Source organism: Myotis lucifugus, unplaced genomic scaffold (genome assembly GCF_000147115.1).
Source record: "Myotis lucifugus unplaced genomic scaffold, Myoluc2.0 scaffold_1021, whole genome shotgun sequence".
Classification (NCBI taxonomy): Eukaryota; Metazoa; Chordata; class Mammalia; order Chiroptera; family Vespertilionidae; genus Myotis; species Myotis lucifugus.
In genome coordinates, this window is record NW_005872069.1 from 1 (window position 1) to 8,123 (window position 8,123).

The 8,123-nt window shown below is 43.3% G+C and overlaps 1 pseudogene; it reads right to left on the reverse strand.

Annotated features, from left to right (window-relative positions):
• Positions 1 to 7,031: 7,031 nt before the first annotated feature.
• LOC102437571 lies at positions 7,032 to 8,123 on the reverse strand (annotated as a pseudogene).

The window sequence follows — 8,123 nt, forward strand, 5'->3', positions numbered from 1 at the left end:
ATTTGGGCTTTAGAATCTGTTTGATTTGCAAGCATCGGAGAATATGAACCCCAAGAGGCATCAGCAAGGTGGCATCCATCAGGGAGAGGCTTGATTCTTCCTGTTACTGAATGTTCCTCAAACTCAGAAAACTGCCAAAGGGTAGGCCCGCCCAGGACGTGTCTCTAGAGCAGGAATGGGGAACATCCGGCCCGCAAGCCACATAAGACCCGTGAAATCACTGGGTCTGGCCCTGCCAAGGCATTAGGGGTGAGTTAACTAAATGTTTGACCAAATAGAGCAGGTTAATGTTTAAGTTGATAATTTTGTATGGCCCTTGAATGATGTTATAAATATCCAAATGGCCCTCGACAGAAAAAAAGGTTCCCCACTCTTGCTCTAGACCAAGTAGGGATAAAATCATTTACATCTGGATTTGTCATCTATTTTTAAGCAATGGGTACAGTATCTATACGATAGTGACGGTTGATAGCAAACTCAAATGACTCCACACCTAACAATCTCTCAAGGCGTGGCTCTGGCTCAGGCCGTCTCCCCGTGCCGGTGGGACAGGAGGAGGCAGGAGGGAGGTCTCTGAGGTGTCTTGCAGGGAGGTCACTGGGTAAGATGTTCTCTCCGCTCTGGGACAATGAAAACCCCTGGCAAAGTGCAGGGAATGGTGGTTTCGTGTTTCAAATCCAGCTCGAACGCATTTCCTGTTGGAGGAACTAGAATTCAGAGGGTAGCAACACTCTGCGCTTCTTCCTAGAAAGGCTTTCTCTGAGCAACTTCTCGAGGGGAGAGCCTGTTTTGGTTCTTGCTGTAAAATTCCTGGAGACGCTTGACAACAGCAAAGCAAACAGGAAGCAGGGCTCGGTGTGTGGAGAGCTCCGAGAAGGCAGGCTGGGCTCTGGGAACGTGGCTCCCTCTGAAGACTCTAAAGAGCCTGGAAAAACAATGATAGGCAAGCAGCTGGGGGACCAGCAGTGAGGGCCCCGTGTGCCAGCCTTGGGGTTGGGAGGCTGTGAGCACTGGCTTCCTTCCACGTTTTCACATACTCACCCTTAAAAACAGGCCCCCCACCAAACACTCCATCTGATGCCACTTAAACAAGTTCAGATCCAAGTTTATGGAAATCCACCGGCGGTGATTTAGCCGAGAATGGCAGGAGAGTTTAGAGTTCTGGGACATTTTAGACACATACAGAATTTGGACAAGCCTTGACCTTTCCTACCTCTGATGACCATGAGCAGAAGGAGGATCATAGTTTTTTCCATTTGTCTCTTGGGCTAAATAAACTTTCCAGAGTGGGGACTTTGTGGTCAGCACATTGAGACACACTGAGCTCTCTGTACCCCCGATCAGGGAGGTGGCCGGGCTGCTTGAATGACCGATGTCTGTTAGGTCGGAGAGAGCCCAGGATCGGATACATGCAGACATGTGAGGAGATAATGGACTCCCCCTGGCATTTCTGGCAGATCAGCATGCCAGACACAGATACTGGCTTCTCCCTGAATCAACACTGACCCCTACACAGATACTAACTCATTCCTGAATACCTGGCTGACCCCCCTGCAGCTGAAACTTCCTCAACTGAATACCTCAGCTCATGTCCCCGACCCTCACCCAACCGCAGTATAAAAAAGGCACCCCCCTCCCTGTTGGCGTGAATCCACGTGCCCTGTCCTTGGGGTATGTGGGTCTCCCGGGGACGCAGAATAAACTTTCCTTCCTTCCTTTTCTGATCAACTCTCTTTATTTCCTTCGCCGCCTCCTGAGCCACCTAACCTAACAATGTCCATTGTGTTGGGACCTGGAGCCAAACCCCATCTCCACAGGTTCACCTACTTTGAAGGGTTATCTGAGTTCACTCTAACTCCACAGGGAGGCAGAAACGGGAGTTGTGAGCTAACACCTGGCCTACGGTGGCTTCCCCCGACCGACGGTCGTTTGAGCAGGGGCTGTGTCCTGGGCTGAAATGAAGGTTATTCTGGGCAGTGAGCGGCTTCTCTGCTGGCTGCGCCCCAGGGATGACGGTGACTTTGAACGTGCACTTTCACCCAAAGAAAAGCCTTCCTATCAGCAAGGGCATGGCCACCTTAAACAAGACAGGAGACGGTCAGGAAATTCCGACTGAAGTGGAGGCCCAGGGCGTCCCAGTCTCCCTGCTGTTCCTCCTTTTCAAATGGCCACGAAGCCCCGGAATAAAACCCTAGGGAGGGCGCTGAAAGGGGAAGACATGTTTCCTCTGAAAGAGCTGAGTGTCCAGCCCAGCGCTGGCCCACCCTGAGGACACTGCACGCCAGTCTCTAGCGACTGCATTTGACACAGGGAAGTGCGTCTCTGAACCAACCGTGGGCAGAAAGGCGTTTGGGGCAGTGGAAATGGGCACATCTGACAGACAGAAGTTCAAAGGCAGAGCACAGTGTGGCTGGGACTGAGTTTTAGAAGAAAACTCTTAGTACAACTTTAGAAGATGCAACCTTGTTCATCCCCAATGACCAAAACACTGAAGTGTCCGGAAAGAACAACTTAGAAACTTCGAGTGCAGAAGTATTACCACAATGATTTTTGGAGTCCAATACCTTGGGTTAAAACTCAGTTTTCCCATCTGTAAGATAGGGTTTATAATAATAGTATCTTCCTAACAGAGGCCTTTTAAACACTAACAGCTAATGTTGAGCATTTATCATGTTTCCTATATATATGTGGAAATTATTATTTCCAAGAATTCTCATAATATTTAGTCATCCTGTTTTCTCAATCAAATAGGAAGTCTTGTTCACTTTTGTTAAAAATTAGATGTGTGCCTTGACAGTTTACAAATCCCAGGTCAGAATTTGGAGAAACAAGTAAATTCCAGACCTGGGGCTGCCCAGTGCCAACCCCCATGCTCTCCATCCTTTCAAAGAACCAGCTCTTGGTTTCATTGATTTTTTGTATATTTTTTGTCTCTATGTTATTTATTTCTGCTCTAATCTTTATTATTTCCTTCCTTCTACTTACTCTGGGCTTTTCTTGTTGTTCTCTTTCTAGTTCTTTAAGTTGTAGGGCTAAATAGTTTATTGCTGATTTTTCTTGTTTTTTTGAGGTAGGCCTGTTGTGCTATGAACTTCTCTCTCAGGACTGCTTTTGCTGTGTCCCAGAGATTTGGGGCTGTTGTGTATTCATTTTCTTTGGTTTCAGGACATTTTTTATTTCTTTCTTGATCTCGTTGATAACCCATTTATTATTTAATACCATGCTATTTAGCCTACATGTGTTTGAATGTTTTTGGATGTTTTTACTGTAGCTGATTTCTAATTTGATTCCACTGTGATCTGAGAAGATGCTTGATATGATTTCAATTTTCTTAAACTTGTAGAGATTTTTTTGTGTCTTAACATGTGGTCTATCTTCATGAATGATCCATGTGCACTTGAGTAGAATGTATATTCTGCTGTGTTGGGGTGAAATCTATATATATAAAAGGCTAAGTGTCCATCCGACCAGTAGCTATGATGCACACTGACCACCAGGGGGAAGACGCTCAGTGCAGGAGCTGCCATGATGTGCACTGGTCATTTAAAAATAAATGGCACCACAGACCTGGCACCAACAAACCAACACTTGGCTTCCCCCAAGTGGGACACAGGCCCCGCTACAACCCCAGAGCAACACCCCACCAAATCACAGCCAGTACTGCCAAGACTCCATGGCACAAAATGTGGTCCACAGCCCACCCCAGACCGGAAACGGTTGCTGTGGGTGCCAGGTAATGATGTCATGTATCAATGTCTGGCTTCCTCTCCCTAGCGACTAGCCTCCTTAGAGTTTCTTCAGCTCAGAAATCTAACTTGCTTTATAGCCAGGTGCAAATATTTTAAAGTTTAACCAAATGTTTGTGATGCATTTTCTCATGCCTCATCTCATTTGATCCTCACAGAAGTCCTGGAGTAAGAAGATAGGAGACTCAGTGGAATCCTATTTTCTTTTCATTAGCCAGAAAATGGAGATTTAGAAAGTTTAGAAACTTGACCTGAGTGAAAAGAGGTAAGAAATGGTGGAACTTGAAAATGGCTTCAGGTTTTTCTCACTGTGCAGAATATAGTCAAACACTGCTGCAGCTAAATATTTTACCCTTTGCTCTCCCTGCATGATCTATAATAATAATGTGCTTTGTGTTGATATTTACTGCTGTGTTGCTGACAATTACCTGAAAGAGAAGTTTGGGTGCTTCACTGAGCTGGAAAAAGTTTAGCTAAATCAGAAAGCAGGTCTAATTAAGCAAGTTTATTCTATATATATATAAAAGGCTAAGTTGACTCGAGCATGCACAATATATGTAAAGCTCTCACTGGGGCCAATCACACACGTGTGTTTTGATCTGTCATTGTTGATTATGAATTTGGTTGACACTTCTGTTATAGAGAAAGGGCGAATAGCAATATTAAAATATTTCTTCTAATTAATTTCCTTTCAATATGCACGAACCCATGCAGGGACATTAGTGTTCTATAAATGTTAATTAAGTCCATCTGATCCAGTGTGTCCTTTAGAGTCTCTGTTTCCTTGTTAAGTTTTTGTCTGGAAGATCTATCCAGTGAAGTCAGAGAGGTGTTAAAGTCCCCTACTATGACTGTATTGCTGCTGGTTTCTCTGTTAAAGTCCTCTAGAAGTTTTTTTATATATTTAGGTGCTCCTATATTGGGTGCATATATGTTTACCAGGGTTATATTCTCTTATTGGATTGATCCCTTTAGTATTATGTAGTGACCTTTGTTGTCTCTTGTGATGGCCTTCATTTTAAAGTCTATTTTGTCGGATATGAGTATTGCTACTCCAGCTTTTCTTTTCTTTTCCATCCCTTCACTCTCATCCTGTGTGTGTCTTTTGTTCTGAGGTGGGTCTCTTGTAGACAGCATATAGTTGGGTCATGTTTTTGTATCCATTCAGCTACCATATGTCTTTTGATTGGAGCATTTAGTTCATTGACACTTAGGGTTATTATTAATAGGTATTTATTTATTGCCATTTAAATTCTGGATGGCTAGGTTTCTCTCTCTATTTCTTTTTCTCATTACAGCAATCCCTTTAGCATTTCTTGTAATGTAGGCCTGGTGGTGATGTACTTCTTTAGTCCTTTTTTTTTTTTTTTTTTTTTTTCTGGTAAGCTCTTTATTTAACTGTCTATTTTGAATGATAGCCTTGCTGGATATAGTGATCTTGGTCTCAGATCTTTGCTTTCTATTACCTTGAGTACTTCATGCCATTCCCTTCTGGCCTGTAGAGTTTCTGATTGAGAAATCAGGTGTCAGCCTTATGAGAACTCCTTTGTAGGTAACAGTTTTCTTTTCTCTTGCTGCCTTTAAGATTCTCTCTTTGTCTTTAATTTTTGGCATTTTAATTATGATGTGTCTGGGCGTGGGCCTGTTTGGGTTCTTCTTGCTTGGGGTTTTCTGTGCCTCCTGAACTTTTGTGACTTTTTCCTTTACCAGGTTAGGGAAGTTTTCTGCCATTATTTCTTCAAACACCTTCTCTATGCCTTTCTCCCTTTCTGCCTCTTCTGGCACACTTGCTATTCTAATATTGTTATGCTTCATATTGTCTCACAGCTCCCTTAAGCTGTCCTCCTATTTTTTAATTGTTTTTTCTTTTTGGTTCTCTGATTGAGTGATATTTTCAACTATGTCTTCTAATTCACTGAGTCGATCCTCAGCTTCCCCTAATCTGCTGTGCATTCCTTCCAATGTGTTCTTTATTTGTGTTATGTCATTCTTTATCACAAACTGTGTTTTTTTTCATAGTTACTATATCGTTTTTTCATGCTGTTGAGCATTTTTACCATCATTACTCTGAACACTGATTCAGATAAATTTCTTATCTCTGCTTCATTTATCTCTTCTCCTAGAGAACTCTCTAGTTCTTTCATTTGGGGTTGTTTCTTTGTCTCCTCATTTTGGCTTTCTTTTTTTGGTTTGTGACTATGTATTAGGTAGATCCTCTACGCCTCTGAATCACTAGTGCAGGACAGTGTTAAAGGCTGTTTCTGACTAATTAGATCAGGAATAGACTCAAAGCCTCCAGAGACCGCCTGTGCCTAGACTGATAACATTCCGACCTGAATTGCCCCCAGGCAATTGTCCTCAGGTGTGGTGAGAGTTTTCTTCAACAGGTGGGGCAGTTGCTTTTGCCTGGAGGCTAATTGTTTTTTAATCTCTTAAGTGGCCTTAGGGCAAGATGTTTTCCAATAGGGGGTATCAACTGTCTTCCCTCCAGGCAAGGCAAATGTCTGTGTGGGAAAGTTCTCCACTGCATTAATGAAAGACTCAGCCCAGGAAACTTGGGGTGTCTGCCTTCTGAGCTCTATCCCCTGAGTTCCCAGTCCTGGCTTCTGCCCTCACAGCTCCAGTCCACTTCACCCTCCCTCTGCTGGAGCACAAGGTGGGTAGCTTCACAGGAAATTTTGTGCATTGGCCCTTTAAGGGGTTTCTGAATTTTCAGCTGTTACTCCCTGGCAGACAGCACCCCACTGCTTTTCACAGTCAGATGTTATGTGGGTACCCTCCTCAGTTTTGGTGCTCTCTGCTGGAGGGGCCCAGCTTGGGGATTAGATCCCAGAGTTCTCAGTGGCAACCCCCCACAGCTGAGATATCTCTCCCGGACTTCAGTTGCTGTCTGTGGGTACCCGGCCAGCCCTTTAACGCCTCCACCTCTCCTATGTAATCTCCACTTTCGTCCTTGGGTATCAGGGTTCTCTCCTGCAAGTTTCCATTGATTGTTCAGGAAGTTTTTCTGTATTTTAGTTGTAATACCAATTTGTTCCTGGGAGCATGTCTGTGCAGCATCCACTTACTCTGCTGCCATTTTTTATCTTTCCTGAGAAAAGCTTTTAAATAAACCTCAGTTCAGAATCTGGTTCAAGGTGAGAAATGTGATGGGGATCCAATTACTTCCTTGAGTCTCAATTTCTTTGTCTACAAAATGGAGATATTAATTATAATGCAGAAATTAAACATTCAAAACAGGTTTTTAGTTATTGTATTTATTTCATTTAGGATGCTCTGTGGACATTAACTAGGGCGCTTAAAAGTCATTTTCAATAGTTATCTTTTTAGTCCTTCATCAAGTATTTCAAGTGTTCTAGTCTCAAATACATTCTTTTCTTCTACAAACTTCAGAAACAGATGAATACCTCCACCTACACCAAAATAATGTGCTTTGCTAGCCAAAAGCATCTGCCCAATTTTACTTAACAATTGAAGGAATGTTTGGTGCAAAGTACCATGTTAGTCCGGGTTGTTAAATGGTTTCTGACATGAGAATGAGATCATATTTTTCAGAGTTTTTCACAGTTAGTACAGGTTTACAACACTCAGACCACAACCCAGGAAAAGATCGGCACTGACCTAGTTCTTGTGCTACTTTTGATTTCCTGCATCTTTTCACAGGTGGCTTGTTTCCATCGTCTTCTTCATCTTCCAACGTGGAGTTAGCCACCACATTAGATAAGGCTACTTCACCAATCACCATACTTACATAATCTTGAAAATGAACTTCTATGGCCCCTCCCTTGAGTGCAATTATACCCAGCAACCCTGATCCATAGCCGAGATCCAACACTTTTCCCCCAGCAAATTTCATGTGGGACTTTGTGAAATAAGCCAGGAAGTCAAAGTTACATTCCCAGATTTTCAAGCCTCCTCCATAAACACCGGTAATCAGATCAGAGTGAGAAGAAAAGGTTTTTGACACTGTTTTCTTCAGGGATGTTCTCTTTCAATAAGAGGGTTTTCACTACTGATACATTAATGTACTGGAGAGCTGGTAGCATTTCTATGACTTTATTTTCTATGCTCTTTGGCAAGTCTCAAGCAAGGCTGTTTTCCATGAGGCTTCAAGTTCCCTGACCTGTTAGCTGCATTGAGTGAGTTCTGTGTGCCTTGGGCGGGAACTGCCTTTCCCGCTGACATAGGTCCTCACGAGTTACCCCCAGGCCAGTAAGACTGCTGCTCTGTAGAACATTTTGTGTCCTTGTGTTTCCCTTTTTGACTTGATGAGAATGGAGACTCTTCTGAGGAATTCAGGGTTGAAGCTCCATCTCCAAGGGGAGTTGGTTCATTTTCCAGATGGCCTTCTATAGTGAAATTAAATTAGTAGGTCAT